Source organism: Tachyglossus aculeatus, chromosome X3 (genome assembly GCF_015852505.1).
Source record: "Tachyglossus aculeatus isolate mTacAcu1 chromosome X3, mTacAcu1.pri, whole genome shotgun sequence".
NCBI lineage: Eukaryota > Metazoa > Chordata > Mammalia > Monotremata > Tachyglossidae > Tachyglossus > Tachyglossus aculeatus.
This window is the reverse complement of record NC_052099.1, coordinates 12,948,717-12,970,287: the sequence shown is the minus strand read 5'-3', so window position 1 is coordinate 12,970,287 and position 21,571 is coordinate 12,948,717. Positions and strand designations below refer to the sequence as shown.

Genomic DNA, 21,571 nt, shown 5'->3' with positions numbered 1-21,571 from the left:
CTTGGGAAGTACAATTTGGCAACATATAGAGACAGTCCCTACCCAACAGTGGGCTCCCAGTCTAAAAGGGGGAGACAGAGAACAAACCAAACATACGAGCAAAATACAATAAATAGAATAGATATGTACAAATAAAATAAATAGATTTGTACTTCCCAAGCGCTTAGTCCAGTGCTCTGCACATAGTAAGCGCTCAATAAATCCGATTGATGATGATGATGATGAATTAGCGCTCAATAAATCCGATTGATGATGATGATTCACCGCCTTTCTCTGCCCCCGCTGCGCTCCTCTCGCCCGGCTCGACGCGCGCATGCGCGCGCGCACACCTAGCCATACACACGCGCTGGCGCACACATACAGACACACACACGCGCGCGCGCGCGCGCACTGTCTCCCTCCCTCCCTCCCTCCCTCTCTCCAGCATCCAGTCCCAGGCAACAGGGTGGCTTTAGGGTCCCCCCCCCAATGAATGAATGCTTCCCCCCCCCAACTCCCCTTCCCCCTCCCCCCCACCCGCATTCCTATGGACAGACAGACACCTGCAGGTAGGTGAACCCCAAAGGAAGCCCAGGAGGGGCAAGGGGGGGGGGGGGCTGATGGCCTCTTTGCAAAAGGGGCTCATTTCTGCTGTTACTCCCCTACTTCTGCATCCGATCTCGATGGGGAGGATGGCGTTGAGGTGGACGGTCCCAACCTTCCTTTTGTCTCCCCGGTCCCTGGGCTAGAGAAGAAGGGGTGGGGGAGGCTGGCTGGGGGATAGGGAGGGGGGGACTGGGTGATTTGGGGGGGCACACATGCAACTCAACGTACCGCTGCATTTCGGGTCGGGGCCTAGGGAAGGGGGCCCCCCCTCCCCTGGGCCCCACTTTCCCAAGTTCTGGAGTTGGAGGCTGCAGTTTGTGGGTGTCCTCCTCCATCACTTATCGTTTCTGACAGAGGAGGGGGGCTTGGGGGGGCCCCCTTGTCCGAGACCGGTGCCCGAGATCCAGTTCTTCCGACCCCTCCGGGGGAAGTAAAGGCCGGTGGTGGTTGACCCAAGTCGGAGCCAAGAGAATCGGTTTCAGGCTGTTTCAGCCTCCGAAGGAGTTGCATTGTGTGCGTGGTGGTTTGGGGAGGATGGCTTTTTTTAGGCTGCTTGGAAAGAATCAATCAATCAGTCGTATTTATTGAGCGCTTACTATGTGCAGAGCACTGGACTAAGCGCTTGGGAAGTACAGATTGGCAACATGTAGAGACAGTCCCTACCCAACAGTGGGCTCACAGTCTAAAAGTCTAAAGTAAAACCTTTAGGATTGCCATAACAACTTCCACCTTTAAATCAATCAATCAATCATATTTATTGAGCGCTTACAATGTGCAGAGCACTGGACTAAGCGCTTGGGAAGTACAAATTGGCAACATATAGAGACAGTCCCTACCCAACAGTGGGCTCACAGTCCAAAAGTCTAAAGTAAAATTTTTAAGTGGCCCGAATCCCTTTAGGATTGCCATAACAACTTCCACCTTTAAATCACTCAATCATATTTATTGAGCGCTTACAATGTGCAGAGCACTGGACTAAGCGCTTGGGAAGTACAGATTGGCAACATGTAGAGACAGTCCCTACCCAACAGTGGGCTCACAGTCTAAAAGTCTAAAGTAAAATTTTTAAGTGTCCCGAAGCCCTTTAGGATTGCCATAACAACTTCCACCTTTAAATCAATCAATCAATCATATTTATTGAGCGCTTACTATGTGCAGAGCACTGGACTAAGCGCTTGGGAAGTACAAATTGGCAACATATAGAGACAGTCCCTACCCAACAGTGGGCTCACAGTCTAAAAGTCTAAAGTAAAATTTTTAAGTGTCCCGAATCCCTTTAGGATTGCCATAACAACTTCCACCTTTAAATCACTCAATCATACTTATTGAGCGCTTACAATGTGCAGAGCACTGGACTAAGCGCTTGGGAAGTACAGATTGGCAACATGTAGAGACAGTCCCTACCCAACAGTGGGCTCACAGTCTAAAAGTCTAAAGTAAAATTTTTAAGTGTCCCGAAGCCCTTTAGGATTGCCATAACAACTTCCACCTTTAAATCAATCAATCAATCATATTTATTGAGCGCTTACTATGTGCAGAGCACTGGACTAAGCGCTTGGGAAGTACAAATTGGCAACATATAGAGACAGTCCCTACCCAACAGTGGGCTCACAGTCTAAAAGTCTAAAGTAAAATTTTTAAGTGTCCCGAATCCCTTTAGGATTGCCATAACAACTTCCACCTTTAAATCAATCAATCAATCATATTTATTGAGCGCTTACTATGTGCAGAGAACTGGACTAAGCGCGTGGGAAGTACAAATTGGCAACATATAGAGACAGTCCCTACCCAACAGTGGGCTCACAGTCTAAAAGTCTAAAATAAAATTTTCAAGTGTTCCGAATCCCTTTAGGACTGCCATAACAACTTCCACCTTTAAAGATTTACCAAGGCAGGAGGTAAAGTAGTAGAGGCTCTGTAGGATTTGGGAGGAATGCAACATGCAAAAATTCAACTTCCAGCTCCATGAAAGATTTTTTTTTTGTCCTGGGGTCTAGTGGCCATGGGGGACCTTTGGCATATTGAAGATGTCAGTATTTGAACTGGATTTAGCAGGGTTTTTTTTCCCACCCTCTTCATCTGTGAGCCCACTGTTGGGTAGGGACTGTCTCTATGTGTTGCCAACTTGTACTTCCCAAGCGCTTAGTACAGTGCTCTGCACACAGTAAGCGCTCAATAAATACGACTGATGATGATGATGATCTGTTAAAAGAGTTCAAGGTGCTGGAAAGGAGTCAACACTGGAGAGTTTTTTTTTGTGCCTTCATGGATTGCCCGACATTGGCTAGGTTTGTCAATAACTATTGCACTGATAATATTACTGGAAATTCATGTGATCGATTTAGGTGGACTCGTGCACCTGGCAAGATTATTATAGTTATCATAAACGTATTTGTATATCAGCCACTTCTCATCTGGATCTTGAAGTGCATGGTTTCACCCATACTGATGGGGGTGTGACATTGGAGGGCAAAAAAATGAGACTTTGAAAAAAGTTACATACTAAGATGTAGAATGACTTTTTGAACCTTCAGGTTCTTGCTGTTTAGTACCTTCAGCTGGGGCACTGAAAAAAGGAGACACTCATTGCAAATCATAGCTAGCGTAAGAGAGGAGAAAATTTGTACTGAAAGTGTTCACTTTTTACTTTTCAAACTTCAGCATGTAAAAATAGAAACTGTACCTCAGAAAGTAAGAATCTTTCCTTTGATTTTTTTAGTACCCTAAAATAAAAGTTATATTCGGATTTCATTTTTAAGAAAAAAACAATGATGCTCGGTATGCTAAAAATAAATCTAAAGTCCCCTTCATCTGTTTGCCTCTTTTCATTGACTATACAGTAATGACAGATCATTTTATTAAATGCTCAGTGTGAATTATAGGCTTTCCTTGAAGAATGGTGTTCATATGTTCCTCCAAAATTCAAATAGGGTGTTTCACTTGGTCTGACTTTTTCAGCTATGTCCTGTTTTTATGGCTTCTCAGCCATTTTAACTGTTGTCCTAAGTTTATTCTCAGATTAGAACCCAGACTTCTAAGGTTCCCACTTTTAGTTAGAAACATTTGACCACAGTGTTTGACTCTGGAGTCTTTCAGTACTGTGCTCAAATTTATCAGCCCTTTGAAGTGTTTTCAAAGGTAAACTAAGAAATTGAATTGCTTGTTTACACACTTACAGCCTTGTAAGTATTTGCGATAACGTTTAACAAAGAGACATTGTGCAACCTAAACATTAACAGAAAAATGCTTTGGTACTGATAAATTTTGGCAAGTTACAAATGCAATTTAACATACCTTTAAGTAACTCTTTATAGGTATTGCCAACACCTACTTATTCTCTCGACAGGTTGAACAAACTTCCTTTGTTTGGAGTATAATTAGTGAGCCTTGTTGTTTGTGTACCCAATAAAATGTATAACAAGAAATGTGTAACATCTTATAGCAGCTTTCATGTTTTCATTGGTTTTTTTTTGGCGGCGTGGGGGTGGAGGGAGATGGCAATTGGGATCTTGTAAGCAAGTATATAGATATTTTTCTTTCCAAATTTGAAATGAGTTTTTCTTCTCCTTTCCATTCTTATGATAAGCCTTTACTGCCCTTTCACTAACTCGGAAATGGAATTCTGTGAATAAATAAAAAAGTTAGCCTATCTGTGTTTATGGTATTTTAAGTAGAAAATGGCCAATTCTTTCCTCCCTCTCTCCTCGCTGCTGTAGTTGCATTTGCTAATCGTTAAAATCTGCTGAATTTGTTGGCATTTTACATTTTGATAATCATTGAATGAGAATCATTAAATTTATAATATCCACTTTCTATTACCTGGATTTTTAAATAATTAGTGTTACAGTTAGTTATAATTAAACGAGAAGTAGGAGATTAACTGCACATTTGGGCAGTGGGTTAGTACAATCAATATCTGTGTTATTTTTTTTTTCCATTGCTAATCCTTCCTGCACATTTAATGAGCAAAATAATGTGTTTGGAAGTGGTCCCGCAGTTTTGAGTTAGATAGGTGAGAATGGTCATTTCAAAGGTGTTCTTTCTTTTAGGCTGATTTAGGTATTATTACATTTGGAACTGCTGAATAGTGACTCCTTTAAGAAACCTTATCATATTTTTCCTGGATTAATATTATGTTCCCAGATGTATGAGATTGGCTCTACAAGAGTGCATGCCTTTTAAATACTGTGACAGTTGCTTTTTGCAAAGTAAAATAGAGGAGCTGGACTTTGGCAAGAAGCCATTTATTTTCAACAGATTTCTTATCATTTGTAAAGAAACCTGGGTGATATGTTTGCTTAATAGATCTACATATAAGTGCAGAGCAACTCCAGAGATTCCGTTCTACCTTTTGGGGGGGTTAGTTATCTTTATTTCATAGCGTCATAGAGAATAACTCATTCTTATATTTCTCGACCTTGATCTCATTTGTTGATTTATGAACTTTATTTACTAGTGTGAGTGATTTCTTTTCAAGACTGAAACTGCAGTCTACCGTGCTCTAGTTTGTTTCCTAGGTAACAAAAGTACTGCACAGATTCCATAATGAGGACATTAGTGGGGTCGTTCGTATTGTAAATTTTCTAGTTTGGTAAGGAGGAGTTTCAAATTTAACTTAAAGGTCCATTTTTTATGGCATTTATTAAGCTCTTACTACGTGCAAAGCACTGTTCTAAGTGCTGGGGAGGTTACAAGATGATCAGGTTGTCCCACGGTGGGCTCACAGTTTTAACCCCAATTTTACAGATGAGGTAACTGAGGCACAGAGAACTTATGTGTCTCGCCCAAGGTCACACAGCTAACAGTTGGCAGAGCCGGGATTTGAACCCATGACCTCTGACTCCAAAGCCCGCTTCATGTTCAGTGTCCTCAGTCGGGGACAGATTAGAGGGGTGGATCCCTTTTCAACTCACACAGCGCCTGGCACAAAGCAAGTGCTTAACAGATACCGCAATTTCGATCCATGGTTAAAATAGCCTTCTGCTTATAGTAGAAATTTTGGTAATAAACGTGCAGCATTCTAAGGTGTTTATATGGTTTTTTATTTCCCTGTGTGAAAAGGAGTCCTCCAAATACGCCATTTATTGTGTTTGTTGGCTTTTTGCATTGCTCAGCTCATCTTTGCTGTTGTTCAGTCACCTTTTCTTTTGAACTATCTTTACTCTCTGTGCTGGAACATTTCTTGGCATCCTAAGATTCCCATGTGTTTTTTGTTTTCTTTATGGAGTATGTTCAAAATAGATCACATTTCATTTTGTGTTCGTCCCAAGGGCGCCAACCTTTCTTTTTGAGTGTGGGAGCAAAAAAAAAAAAAAAAAGTCATTTAAGAGGGACCAAATAGATGGGGTTTGGGAGCCGCGGCAAGCTTCTTAGAATGAACAGGTCATGGAGACCAATTTGGAATGTTTTTGGCCCTGGTGTTCCCGCAGTTGGAAACTATTGCCAATTCCACGATGGTAGTGGTGGTCATCATGGTGGCGGCATCAGTGGCTCTTCTCCATTAACAACTAGTGTTGTAATAAACAAAATAGATACCAGGTGCTCCCCTCCGCTCCCTCCCCACCCTTAGGTGACATCCATCACTTTTCAGAAGCCCTAATGCTCTTCTCAAGTTTGGCCTTTTGGAATTTGTTTTTTTTACAAATAGATCTAATGGAGCAAGAAGAATCCTTAGGGATTCCATTCTTTTTTCCCACCTCAACTTCCATTCCCCTACTCAGTATACCTAGGTGTACCATAATGCAGCCACTCCGCAGATACAACCTGGGATCTTTGTTGACTTACCCGACCTACGTATTTCTGGCCCCGCCATTGTAATAATCATGATTAATAATGATTACGGGATTAAGCGCTTACGATGTGCCAGGCACTGTACTAAGAGCTGGGGTGGATATAAGCAAATTGGGTTGGACACAGTCCCTGTTCCACACGGGGCTCACCGTCTCAATCCCCATTTTACAGATGAGGTAACTGAGGCACGGAGAAGTGAAGTGACTTGCCTAAGGTCAAACAGCAGACAGGTGGCGGAGCCGGGATTAGAACCCATGACCTTCTGATTCGCAGGCCCGTGCTCTACCCACTACGCCACGCTGCTTCTCCGATTGCCTCAGGTAAGTCCGTTTCTTTCCCTCTTCCTGTTGGCTTTTCTATCCTCTCCCCTGGTGTCTCTTGTGAGCCTTTCTATTATACTTTGTGCTGTACTCTATACTACCAGGATTTTTGTTCTTTTAACTTTACTTACGGCAGATGAGGGTGGGAGAGGGTCCATCACCACCCAGGCCACTCTGTGGCAGGGTCAAAAGCCCCCCATCCCCCCCTGCAATGTTCTGCATGATGCCATCACATTGCATAGGCAAGCAACATACTACAATGATTTCATATGCAACATCTGCAGGCTAATGTTTCTTTGTTGTTAATAATAATAATTAATAATTGTGGTATTTGTTAAGCGCTTCCTATGTGCCAGGCACTTTACTAAGCGCTGGGGTGGATACAAGCAAATCGGTTGGACACAGTCCACGTCCCCCGTGGGGCTCACAGTCTCAATCCCCATTTTACAGATGAGGTAACTGAGGCACAGAGAAGTTGAGACTTCATTCATTCAATCGTATTTATTGAGCACTGACTGTGTGCGGAGCACTGTACTAAGCGCTTGGGAAGTACAATGCAGCAACAGAGGCAATCCCTGCCCACAAGAGGCTCACAGTCTAGAAGAGGGGAGACAGACATCAGCAGTGACTTGCTCAAGGTCACATGGCAGACAGGTGGCGGAGCCGGGATTAGAACCCATGACCTCCTCACTCCCCGGCCCGTGCTCTGTCCGCTACACCGTGCTGTCATCACAGCCCCTACCCCCCTACTGACTTCAATAAGTAAAAATAATAACTGTGGGACTCAGTAAGTTCTTACTCAGAGAAGCAGCATGGCTCAGTGGAAAGAGCACGGGCTTTGGAGTCAGAGGTCATGGGTTCAAATCCCCGCTCCGCCACTTGTCAGCTGTGTGACTTTGGGCAAGTCACTTCACTTCTCTGGGCCTCAGTTACCTCATCTGTAAAATGGGGATAAAGACTGTGAGCCCCCCGTGGGACAACCTGACCACCTTGTAACCTCCCCAGCGCTTAGAACAGTGCTTTGCACATAGTAAGCGCTTAATAAATGCCATTATTATTATTATTATTACTGTATGCCAGGCGCTGTACTAAGTGCTGGGGTAGAGATGAGCAAATCGGGTTGTACACAGTCTCAGTCCCCATTTTACAGATGAGGTAATGAGAAATGAAGTGACTTGCCCAGGATCAAACAGCAGACAAGTGGCGGAGGCAGGATTAGAACCCACAACCTTCTGATTCCCAGGCCCATGCTCTATCCACTGCACCATCCTGCTTCTCCTCACAGCCTGGGCACCTTGGCTCTGAGACCTGAACTTAATTAAGTCTTGGTAACAGATCACCCCTGTTCCATTGCACCTCTGAGAAGGGCATTGCACAGCCATCTTTTCATCTTTGGAAGGTCCAGTGAGGTTGTTTCTTGCATTCTCTCCCCTTCGGTACCGTTTGAACCCCGTCTTGACAATCCCACACCTGCCTCTGTCCATCCCTGCCTCCGTCCCGAAGACTTTGGCCCCGGGAAGGGGCTGGGGAAATTGAGGGCAGAGGGTGGGAAGGAATTTACAGTGCAGTTTTACTCCTCTGTAGTGCTTGGCCATCACATTGGGAAGCAGCATGGCATAGAGGAAAGAGCCCAAGCTTGGGAGTCAGAGGACGGGGCTTCTAATCCCCACCTTGCCATTTGTCTGCTGTGTGATCTTGGGCAAGTCACTTAACTTCTCTGGGCCTCAGGTTCCCTCATCTGCAAAACGGGGATTAAAGACTGTGAGCCCCACCTGGGACAACCTGATTACCTTGCATCTACCCCAGCACTTAGAACAGTGCTTGGCACATAGTAAGCGCTTAACAAATACCATTATTATTATTATTGAGGTTGGTTCTGGGTTGGACCCTAATTTATGACATGTAAATCTGTGGGAAAATATTTCCCGTGATATAACCACTCACAGTGCATCCACGTTTTCCAGGAGTATTCTGCTGTTTTATTGTACAGGAAGGCTGTATAGATTTAATCTGCTTGAAAATCTGCAGAATTCCCATGAGGATTTTGATGGGTTTTTACTTAACTTGGCAATACACTTATTTTTTAATGCCAGACAGGAGAAGAGTCGTTTAGAAAATATTTATTAGATTATTAAACTAAAATGCTGTCACTGCTGTGGAATATCATTTAGTCCATAAACTGTTTTAAAACTCAAGAGCTGAAATGATTGGTAAAATACTTTTGAGTGATTAAAAATACCTAGTCAGATTATTTGGGGGGAGGGCAGGAGATTACGTATGACTAGAATTGATCGAAAGCCGTGTTATCTTAAAGTTTCATTTTTTTTCAGGATAGTCACATATTATTTTGTTCTCATCATCTTCTCTAGAATACTGAAACTTCCCTTGAGAGCCTCAAGTAGTTAGAACCTGGCACTATTTGTAAATAGTTTTATGTCTGACTTCCCCGTTTTAGTGTAAGCTCTTTGTGAGTAGGGAATACATCTTATGCTGTACTTTTCCAAGCACTTAGTAAGATATTGCTACTAGGGGCCGGCTAAAGCCATTGAGCAGAAGCTAGTTCATTCATTCATTCAGTCGTATTTATTGAGCGCTTACTGTGTGCAGGACAGCGTACTAAGCTCTTGGAAAGTACAATTCGGCAATAGAGACAATCCCTACCCAACAACGGGCCCGTAGTCTGGAAGGGAGAGACAGACAACAAAACAAAACAAGTAATAATAATAATAATAATGGCATTTATTAAGCGCTTACTATGTGCAAAGCACTGTTCTAAGCGCTGGGGAGGTTACAAGGTGATCAGGTTGTCCCTCGTGGGGCTCACAGATTTAATCCCCATTTTCCAGATGAGGTAACTGAGGCACAGAGAAGTTAAGTGACTTGCCCAAAGTCACACAGCTGACAATTGGTGGAGCTGGGATTTGAACCCATGACCTCTGACTCCAAAGCCCAGGCTCTTTCCTACTGAGCCATGCTGCTTCTCAAGTAGGCAGGTAAGTAGCTAGTTCTGATGCTCCTCACAACTCTCCCCACACACTTTTTGGGGTCCCCCTCGGCTCCTCCCCACCGTCTTAATTACACGTGAGAAACCACCACGTGTGCGGTGGTGTCACCTGGAATCACTTCCGATTCGATGGATGTGGAGACAAGTTGGCGTCCATCCTGTGACTCTGATTGGGTTGGGCTGAGTCAAACCATGCCCCAGATTTCCAGCCTGTGAAAGGATTCATTCTTTCATTCAGTCATATTTATTGAGTGTGGGCAGAGCACTATACTGAGCGCTCGGGAGAGGACAATACAGCAAAAAACCAGACACATTCCCTGTCCAGATTCCCGCCTTCCTCTCCACCCAGTTCGCTACCACTCCGGATCAAAGCTGTGGTCTTGCCACTGATAGACTGAGCAGTGTGGCCTAGTGGAAAGAGCACGGGCTTGGAAGTCAGTGGACGCCTTACCTCGTTCTCAAGTCTTCTCATCATCAATCGTATTTATTGAGCGCTTACTGTGTGCAGAGCACTGTACTAAGCGCTTGGGAAGTACAAGTCGGCAACGTATAGAGACGGTCCCTACCCAACAGCGGGCTCACAGTCTGTTAGGGGGAGACAGACAACAAAACAAAACATGTAGACGGTCTTTCCCTGGTTCCCTTTGCAGGGATTATCTGGGCTATGGAATTATTTAAATAATGGAGTCTGAAAGGAAAGCTGGAATTCTTCATTTAAATCTGCTTTTGCCCCCAGTTTTACAAAATGAACGCTAATAATCATTCCCAATTTCTGCACCCCACGGATTCTTGGCCCATAATGCCAACCTTTTGGTAAACAGTTTATTGTCATTTTAGTACAGCCGGGATTTAAACAAAACTTGCAGCCATTCTAGAAAGGTGTATGGTGAATTTCCAATCCTTTAAACCCCTAGAGCCCTGCAAGCCCAGAGAAGCAGCGTAGCCTAACTGATAGACCATGGGGCCGGGAATCAGATGGTCGTGGGTTCTAAACCCGGCTCTGCCGCTTGTCTGCCATGTGACCGGGGGCAAATCACTTTACTTCTGTGTGCCCCAGTTACCTCATCTGTAAAATGGGGTTTAAGACTGTGAGCCCCATGTGGGACAGGGACTGTGTCCAACCTGCTTACATTGTATCTACCCCTTTGCGTAGTACAGTGCCTGAAACATCGTAAGCGCTTAACAAATACCACAATTATTATTATTATTACAGTGCTGTGCACATCATCATCATCAATTGTATTTATTGAGCGCTTACTGTGTGCAGAGCACTGTACTAAGCGCTTGGGAAGTACAAGTTGGCAACATATAAAGTCCCTACCCAACAGTGGGCTAGTAAATCCTTAACAAATACCACAGTTATTATTATTATTATTATCATTATCAAAGTGGGAGCAAATGCCCCTCTCAGCTGTGGGAGAGAAGCACAGTTTTGTTCCTAAAGTTCATCAAGAGCCCGGGCTTTGGAGTCAGAGGTCATGGGTTCAAATCCCGGCTCCGCCAATTGTCAGCTGTGTGACTTTGGGCAAGTCATTTCACTTCTCTGTGCCTCAGTTACCTCGTCTGTAAAATGGGGATGAAGACTGTGAGCCCCCTGTGGGATAACCTGATCACCTTGTAACTTCCCCAGTGCTTAGAACAGTGCTTTGCACAGAGTAAACGCTTAATAAATGCCATCATCATTATTATTATTATTATTATTATTATTATCTCCTCTTGATCTTCTTCATTTCTGGCTTCTCTGGAAGAGAGTTGGGTCATACAAGCACCACTCTCCTAGTGTCACTCTAAAGGCAGGGGTAGAAGGGAGGAGGTAAGGGGGTGACTTTTGGGTAAAGAGCCCGAGGGTATTGACTAGCGACACAGCTTTGACCCCTCAAAAAGTGGTTTTAGTAGCACTTATTCTTCTTGACGTGTGCGCGCGCGCGCACCGCGTGTGCAGGCGTGTGTTTACCATCAGCAGCATTATTTCCTGAACACCTACTGTGTGCGTAAAAGCAGCCCGCTGCCGGGTAGGGACCGGCTCTCGATGTTGCCGACTTGGGCTTCCCAAGCGCTTAGTCCAGTGCTCTGCACACAGTAAGCGCTCAGTAAATACGATCGAATGAATGAATGCTTGTCCCGATTTATTCCTCTATTTATTTGACTTGTACAGATTGGCGATTCTATTGATTTTATTTTGTTAATATGTGTTGTTTTGTTGCCCGTCTCCCCCTCCTAGACTGTGAGCCCGCTGTCGGGTAGGGGCCGTCTCTATATGTTGCCGACTTGGACTTCCCAAGCGCTTAGTACGGTGCTCTGCACACAGTAAGCGCTCAATAAATACGATGGAATGAATGAATCGAGCACGGGTCTGGGAATCAGAAAATCATGGGTTCTAATCCCAGCTCCGCCACTTGTCTGCTGTGTGACCTTGGGCAAGTCCCTTCACTTCTCTGTGCCTCCGTTCCCTCATCTGCAAAATGGGGATTAAGACTGGGATCCCCATGTGGGACAGGGACTGTGTCCAGCGCTTAGTGCAGTGCCTGGCACATAGCAAGTGCTTAACAAATACCATAATTATTATGGTGTGTTATTATTATTACAGTGTTTAACTAGGCACTTGGGACCATCCAATATAAGATGTGCTCCTTGCCCTCAAGGAGTTTACAACCTAATGGGGGGAACAAGCAGACACAATTTGCCAAATATACAGCGGGTCAAAGAGTATGAGCTAGGAATGATAAAGACAGTGGAATATATCAAGTGATGAGTCACGCGGACCGCAGTGGCTACCGAAGCAAGCCCTTGCTAGGCCGTAGCTCTGTGGCACGGCATTGGCACTGTGATGCGACAGTCACTCTCACCAGAAATGGGTTGTGCATGTCTGGGTGAGGGGGGCATTCTTTACATATTTATCACCCTATTTATTTATTTATTTATTTATTTTACTTGTACATTTCTATCCTATTTATTTTATTTTGTTGGTATGTTTGGTTCTGTTCTCTGTCTCCCCCTTTTAGACTGTGAGCCCACTGTTGGGTAGGGACTGTCTCTATGTGTTGCCAATTTGTACTTCCCAAGCGCTTAGTGCAGTGCTCTGCACATAGTAAGCGCTCAATAAATACGATTGATTGATTGATTGATTCTTCCAGGCAGGGGAAGTGGCGTGGGCGAGAGGCAGGCGATGGGAGAGTTGAGGGCGAGATGCTACGGAGTAGAAGAGTGTGGCTCTCCAGATGATCGTGGTGGCGGCTGGGGAATATCGTGTAGGGATAGGTGGCAGGATGGCAGCGTGAGAAGCAGTGTGGCGTCGTGGATAGAGCACTGGCCTGGAGTCAGAAGTTTGTGGGTTCTAATCCCGGCTCTTCCCCCGTCTGCCATGTGCCTTGGGTAAGTCACTCCACTGTGCCTCATTTCCCTCATCTTTAAAATGGGGATTGAGACTGTGAGCCTCATGTGGGACAGGGACTGTGTCCAATCCGATTTACTTGTACCCACCCCAGCGCTTACTACAGTGCCTGGCACGTAGCGCGTACCAGATACCATTATTATTATTATTATTACATTCATTCAATTGTATTTACTGAGCATTTAAGCACTTTGTGCAGAGCACTGTACTAAGCGCTTGGGAGAGTACGATACAACAGTAAACAGGCAGGCTCCCTACCCACAATGAGCTTATAGTCTAGAGTGGGGAGACAGACATTAATATAAATAAAGAAATTACAGATCTGTACATAAGTGATGTGGGGCTGGGAGGGGAAAGAAGAAAAGGAGCAAGTCAGGGTGAGGCAAAGGGAGCGGGAGAAGAGGAAAGGGGAGGCTTAGTCAGGAAAGGCCTTCTGGAGATGTGCCTTCAGTAAGGCTTTGGCGGGGAGAATAATAATAATGATAAAAATAATGATGGTGTATTTAAACACTTACTATGTGCCAAGCACTGTTCTAAGCACTGGGGTAGATTCAAGGTAATCAGGTTGTCCCACATGGGGCTCTCAGTCTTCATCCCCATTTTTACAGATGAGGGAACTGAGGCACAGAGAAGTTAAGTGATTTGCCCAAAGTCACCCAGCTGACAAGTGGCAGAGCCGGGATTAGAACCCAGGACCTCCGACTCCCAAGCCCCGTGGTCTTTCCGCTAAGCCACGCTGATTAGTGTCTGAGTAATGGCTGAGGTGCCTGATCCCCAGAGGCCTCTCCACCCCCACAGCAGCCCCGATAAGGGGACTGGGGCATGGAGTGGCGATGATGAAGGCCGTAAGTCACAGACGGGATGGGGGAGAGAGAAGTAGAAGAGCACCAGGCCCTCTTCTGTGATCCTTTTTCAACTGAATTGGGTGCAAAAAAACAAAAAAAAGCTGTAGCACCACTTCTTTTTGGTTGTGGGAAAAATTCCTGGTGCACTCTTTATCTTCTCAGTTCCTTGTGGGATACTTCTGATACCATAGCCAAACTGTTAGTGACACCTGGGTCTCGGGAATCCAAGATTTGGAAGAGTTAGGGTCGTTTGAGGTTACGGCCACTAATTTGACCTATAATAGGTCGAGTCTTCATGGTTTGTATTAAATACTCACGCGTGATATCGCCAGGACTCAAATCGCATCTTCCTTTCATTTTTGAGAACGGATTCCTTGGTGGCGTACTTCTGAAAAAGGAGTTTAACTGTGTGAGGTAATGGTTGAAGATTAGAGTTGTAACCTTGATGGAAAAAAGGAAATCTGTATCTATTTGGGCACCTGTCAAGGTTTTTTGACCTGAAAGATCAAAGTATTACATTGGAGGTATTGACTTCTATTGCACTGGGTGTTGTTCTTTTCGCTGGTACATAACTGTGTTTCTGTTTTAAAGACTTTTGCTTCGTAAAACGAAGTCAGGCTCAATATACTGACTTTCTAATGGAAAATTACCATTTTGCAGAAGGGGGAAGGGAGAAGAAAAGACTATATCTCCAGTACTTTTCCATCAGAGACGTATTTCACTGGCTGAATCTCTTATAAATGCACTGGTAGTATGCACCTGGTTAAATAATTCATTTCCAAATGTAGACTGCTCAGATCAGGTCAAGGAAAAGTAAGGCCTGACTACTGGTGCATTCACAAAAGGCTGCCTGGCAAAGAAACATTAAAAATGCTTAAATTCTGTTTCTCATTTCTGTTGGAATAATGAGGTAGAATTCATTTTTGTCAAACCCTGAAAATACGTCTGGGCCGGAGCTGCTGCATGGGATGAAGGCACATTGTTAAGACTGAGGAAAAAATCATTTGCGTGGAAGATGGTTATTCAACAGGGCCTTAATTTACAAGAAGCATTCCACAATTTAATTGAGCACTTTGAAGCATACTGCATCTGCTTTAATAGGCTACACTTGCTATATGAATATGTACACTCTCATAAGGGTGGTTAAAATTTGATTCAGTCTAGCTGGAAGCCAAGGTGAAATAACAGCTGGAAGCCATGTCATAAAAATATACATTATTAAACGGCTGAGAGTTGTTTCTTGACATCAAACAGTTTCCTGTTGGGTGGTTAGTACCATAAAGCTGACTGTCTCATATTTTTTCCTTTCCATCAGATACCTCAAACCACTTTCTCACGTCTCTTTGGCCCTGCTCACCACTAAATATTTCTGTTGGCTTAGTTCTCATTTTTCCAGGTCAATCAACTGTATGACATTTTTGTCAAAATGAACAAGCCTAACTCCAGGATGTAAAGTCATACAGGTAAAGATGCGTATTATTCCAGCATGGAGATTTGTTTCGGTAATAAAAAAAGTTACAAAAATGAGCATTTTCTTTGAAAACTAGCCCAATTAGTGGTGATTAGGTTGCCTGTTAGAGTAGATGGAAAAAATGGCAATAAACCCAGCCTAGCATGAATGGTTTTACTAGGAAGAAAATAAAATAATTTGCAAAGCAACAAGAAAGCTTTGAGTTAGACATAAAGAACTTGACAATAGAGGTGATTAAACCCTGAGGCAATCAACCAAGGATGGCTATGAATCCCCATCCCTGGAGTCTTTAAGAATGTGCTGGAAAACCAGTTCTCTTATATTATTTATATATCAGTAAGCTTGAATTGGACTAGATGAGCTTTTGAGGTCTCTTCCAGCTCCTGGGGACAACATAAATAATTTTAAAGGACCTCTACTCATCGATTAATCAATCAGTCCTATTTATTGAGTGCTTACTGTGTGCAGCACTTGGGAGAGTACAATATGACAGAGCTGGTAGACATGTTCCCTGCCCACAAGGAGCTTACAGTCTGGCGGGGGAGACAAACATTAAAATTAATTGCAGCCATGTACGTAAAGTGCTGGAAGCTGAGGGTGGAGTGAATAAAGGGTACAAATCCAAGTGCCAGGGTGACACAGAAGAGGGAGAGTGTAGGGGAAAAGAGGGCTTAGTCGGGAAGGCCTCCAGGAGGAGATGTGCTTTTAATAAAGTTTTGAAGGTTGCGAGTGTAGTGGTCTCTAGGATATGAAAGGGGAGGGAGTCCCAGGCCAGAAGCAGGACATTGGAGAGGGATCAGTGGCAAAAGAGACGAGATTGAGGTACAGTGAGTAGATTGGCGTTAGAGGAGTGAATTGTGCCGGTTGGGTTGTAGCAGAAAATCAGCGACATGTATGGCAGGGGGAGAGCTAATTGAGTGATTTAACATCAATGGTAAGTAGCTTCTGTTTGATACAGAGATAGGTGGGCAACCACCGGAGGTTCTTGAGGAGAGAGGAGAAAGGGACTGAACTTTTTTTTTAGAAAGATGATCTGGGCAGCAGAGTGAAGTATGGACTGGAGTGGGGAGAGACAGGAGGCAGAGAGGTCAGCAAGGAAGCTGATGCAGTGAACAAGGCTGGTTATGAGAAGTGCTTGGATCAACATGGTAGCAGTTTGGATGGAGAGGAAGGGGCAGATTTTAGCAATGTTGTGTAGGTTAAACCAGTAGGATATGGTAAAAGATTGAATACGTGGGTTGAATGAGAGAGGTGAGTTGAGGATAATGCCAAGGTTACTGGCTCGGGAGACAGGGAGGATGGTGGTGATGTCTGTAGTGTTGGGAAAGTTAGGAGGAGGACAGGGTTTGGGTGGGAAAACGAGGAGTTCTGTTTTGGACATGTCAAGTTTGAGGTGTTGGCGGGACACCCAGGTACAGATGTCCTGAAGGCAGGAGAAAATGAGAGATTGCAGAGAAGGAGGAATATCAGATGTAGATTTTGGAATCGTCAGTCTAGCAATGGTAGTTGAAGCCGTGTGAGCAGATGGGTTCTCCAAGGGAGTGGGTGAAGATGGAGACGAGAAGGGGACCCAGAACTGGACCTTGAGGGGCTCCTCAGGGGTTGGGAGGCAGAAGAGGAGCCCACAGAAGGATCCGAAAACAAGCATCCGGAGAAATAGGAGCAGAACCAGGAGAGGACAGTGTCGGCAAAGTCAAGGTAGGATAAAGTTTTCAGAAGGGGGTGGTCCACAGCATCGACGGCACCTGAGAAGTTAAGGAGTGTTAGGATGGAGTGGAGGCCATTGGATTTGGCAAGAAGAAGATCATCGGTGACCTTTTAAAGGGCAGTTTCTGTGGAGTGAGGCGGGAGGAAGCCAGATTGGAACGAGGGGTTCAAGGAGAGTATTGGAGGAGAGGAAGTGGAGACAGCAGGTGTAAACAGCTCACAGTTTGGAGAGGAATGGTGGGTGGGGGGGAAACGGGGTGATAACTGGAGGGAACCATGGGGTCGAGGGAGGGGCTTTTTTTGGGACAAGGGAAGCGTAATGAACATGTTTGAAAGCAGTGGGGAAGAAGCCACTGGAGAAGGAACCTGTTGAAGATGGCGGTCAGGAAGGGAAGAAGGGAGATGACGAGTGTTTTAATAAGGTGAGAAGAGATGGGGTTGATGGTGCCAGTGGAAGGAATAGAGTTTGAGAGGAGGCAGGGGATCTCTTCTTGAGATACTTCTCATTACAGAAATACCCCAGCAACTCTCCCTACCAGAATAATGTCCTCCCCTCTTATTCTCCTGTACCAATATTGCCCTCTTCACAGTTGGCGTGTCTGTGGGAAACTCGTTTTCCTTCTGATAGGAGGCTTCTGCAGGTGAGGGAGCCCTCTGAAGCTTGGCTGGTGCTAGAACCCTGGGTGGACTGCAGATCTCTGGCCTGGTCCACTATAAGTCCAACCTTTACTGACCTTGACCCAAAAGGAGTCTATTCTCTGTCCTATTGAATGATGCACCTTGGCCAAAGTTATGTGAAGGGACATGTTGTTATTGGTTTTTAACTCTCCTAGCAGTATAATCATATCATTTGTTATGTGTTCTAATTTCATTTCCCAGTGTATCCTGGTTTTCATGATGAGAACCTGATCATTTTCCAATCTTCTTCTAGCTTGAAACACATTACTCAAGTTATTTTTGAGTACAGCATAAGAAATAGTCATGGTCCCGTCTAGGAAAGTACCCTAGTCTGAGAGTTGGGAGATTTAACTCGATTCTCAGCTCTGCTCTTAAATGATTGTCTGAAATCTTGGTGACTTCGGTTACCTGAAAGCGCCAATTTGTCAATGGAGATAAGGTTTACCGTTCTCATTTTTTTGCAGCATATAGATACTTGTTTAATTATTCAGAGGTATTTTCTGAGTCCTTACTACATGCAAGAGCACTGTACTAAGCACTTGGGAGAGTAAGATATACCAGAGCTGGTCGACATGATGATCCCTGGCGTTTGAAATACTTTATCTGAGGAGAGGCCTTAGTATTTGTGCCTGATGTGCAGATAAATTTGGGGATGGGGGCATTATTTATGGCATAGTGGATAGAGCACGGTCCAGGGAGTCGGAAGGTCGTGGGTTCTAATCCCTGCTCCACCACTTGTCTGCTCTGTGACCTTGGGCAAGTCACTTCACTTCTCCGTGCCTCACATACCTCATCTGTAAAATGGGGATTGAGACTGGGAGCCCCATGTGGGACAGGGACCGCGTCCAGCCCGATTTGCATGTATCCACCCCTGGCATGCAGTAAGCATTTAACAAATACCACAATTATTATTATTATTTAGAAATTTTATTTAGTAGTCTTTCCACACGGTGGGGAGTGGGGGGAGGAGAGTGAAGGGAAGGGGACAGATTGGTTAGTATAGGTAGCAAATTGAATTGCTTTTACATTTTCAAGACACAAGATAGGAAATAGAAAAGACAGTGCTAGATAAATACGCTGCATATATAATATGACTGCCAATGTAATTTAATTTAATCTTCAGGGATGGGTTTGGGCAGATGTGCCGCATTCAGTTTTAGATAAGGTAATGCATGTGGAAGAGTTTCAAGTAACTAGAAACAGAATGAAATTCGTATTTTGTACAAGTCACTGAGCATTAACACTCTCCCAGGGTTTCTCCAGGAGTATCTCCTCCTTTGGGGTGGAAGGTTGCTGAGAAGGAAGGTTGAGGAAAAACAAACATGATATGATCAAGGACCTGTCCAAGTCCAAATCGTCATCATCAATGGTATTTACTGAGTGCTGACTATGTACAGAGCACTATGTTAAGTGGTTGGGAAAGTACATACGACAGACTTAGCAGACACATTCCCTGCCTATGAGTTACAGTCACAGTCTCGAAGTAGTACTTCCAAATCAGAAATAGAGTTGGAAAGAGGGAACTTAAAAGAAATAGATTGTACCTGTTAGGGAAAACAAACAAACAAACAAAAGCAAAGGCCAGAAAGAGTAGAATGGGTAACACTTTGTCTGAAAAGGAATCCTAGATAATCCCGGCTCCGCCACTTGTCTGCTGTGTGACCTTGGGCAAGCCACTTCTCTGTGCCTCAGTTACCTCATCTATAAAATGGGGATTAAGACTGTGAGCCCCACGTGGGACAACCTGATTACCTTGAATCTACCGGTGCGTAGAACAGTGCTTGGCACATAGTAAGCACTTAACAAATACCATTATTATTTATTATTATTAAAATTAAAAGCTAATTGCTAGGCCAGCAGTTTGAAAAGATACTGGTAATCACTGTTTTTAATTTGAGGCTAATACTGAGTCCTGAGTTCTGATTTGCTGCCAAGATGTCTTGCACTGAAAGACCCCAACTAATTGAGAGGTAGTAACGACTAGGGAGCTGAAAAAGATAATTCCAATGGGGACCTTTGTCTCTAACTACCTGGAGTACATATCCCCAGCCCAGATGTGTGTTCTGAGAAGCACCCTCTTTTACTTCCTCTTACACACTGGGCTCATTAACTCACTCTCTATAAGTTCTGCCACTGGTGTCGATTTTCAAGAAAAAGAGAAAGTTACGCTTCCAGTTGATAAGCAGAATAGACATAGTCTGTTGGATAATATTGGATAATATTTCCAGGGGAAGGGGGTGGTTGACAGTGTTGAACCAGCTGAGAGGCTGAGGAGGATTTGGATGGAGTAGAAACCACTGGATCTGGCAAGAAGGACATCAGGACATCTCTACTTAGGTGTCCCGCTCACTCCTCCCCTACTACAACCCAGCCGCACACTTCGCTCCTCTAGTGCTACCCTTCTTGCTGTGCCTTGATCTCGTCTACCTCGCCGCCGACCCCTTGCAAGCGTCCTGGCTCTGGCCTGGAATGCCCTCCTTCCTCAAATCCGGCAGACAATGACTCTCCCCTCTTTCAAAGTCTTATTGAAGGCACATCTCCTCCAGGAGGCCTTCCCTGACTAAGCCCCCCCCCCCCTTTTCCTATTTTCCCACTCTTTTCTGAGTGGCCCTGACTTGCTCGCTTTGTTCTTGCCCCCTCCCAGCCCCTCAGCACTTATGCACATACCTGTCATTTATTTATATTTATGTCTGTCTCCCCCCCGCTGTAGACTGTAAGCTTGTTGTGGGCAGGGAATGTGCCTGTTTATTGTTGTATTGTACTCTCCCAAGCGCTAGTACAGTGCTTTGCACACAGTAAGCGCTCAGGAAGTACGATTGAATGAATTAATGAATGAACGTAGGGTTGTAGAAAGAGAGAAAGGGATCGAAATGGTTCAGAAAGTTGGAGGTGGTAACTGGATTGGGAGGTAGAGGCGGATGATATGAGCTTCGAAGGAAGGGAAACAGAGGGCTGGGGGAGGTGGAATGGTGCGAAAGCGGCATTGGGGAATGAGAAGGAAGTCCGTTCCCCGTTCCCGGTGAGTCGTGGGGTGTGGGAGAAGATGAGGTCCCTCCCTAGAGAGAGCGTCATCTGGGGAAAGTCAGGTATCAGTGATGAGAAGGAGGAGCAGTGACTGTGTTACTGGGGCTTCAAAGGCTGTGGAATGGTAAGAAATTATCCGTGGATAAGGAACCAAAACTAGAAATAGAAAGAATTGGATTCTTTTTTCTTCATCTTGATACACTGTGGACCTTATACTTCAAGTATCTCTCTCACATCGCTGCTTTGAAGTAAAAAAAAAAACCTGCACACAGTATGAATAAATGATTATTTTCTGAATAAATATGCCTGACGGAAATTCACCCAGGACTCCCAAATCAGCAGGATCGCTAACACTTGATTCAGCAGTCCATTGTAAGGTTTAATTGCTAGCTAAAAGGAATTCTGCAGGTCTTGCAGGCGTGGAGTCAAAGAAAACCAGGCAAACTTCAAACCGGCTCAACTCACTCCACCCATTGCAGATTTTTATCACCAATCTTGAGTTTTGTCACATTCAGGAGCAGGATTCCTTTTGTCCTGAGGGACACACCCTGTAGGCTGAGTGGTCTCCGAATTCCCCGACAAGCACCCCGAAATTCAGCTGCTAGTGCCCATGGTCTTGGACCTTTCTTTTGAGGATACCCCTCATGACTGTCTTTTTGAGGACATTGTTGTCTATCTCGCCGCCAACCTCTGGCCTGGAACACCTCCTCAAATCCAACTAAGTACTCTCCCCTTCTTCAAAGCCTTATTGAAGGC

General features: G+C 44.6%; 1 protein-coding gene across 1 annotated transcript in view; it reads left to right on the top strand.

The window, feature by feature from the left end:
• Nucleotides 1-6,650: 6,650 nt before the first annotated feature.
• The window catches only part of KIAA1958 (KIAA1958 ortholog), a 116,580-nt gene continuing 101,659 nt past the window's right edge, over nt 6,651-21,571 (top strand). Inside the window, exon 1 of the mRNA XM_038770326.1 lies at nt 6,651-6,695. The gene's annotated coding sequence lies outside the window, so the exon portion shown is untranslated. The remainder of the gene's footprint in view (nt 6,696-21,571) is intronic.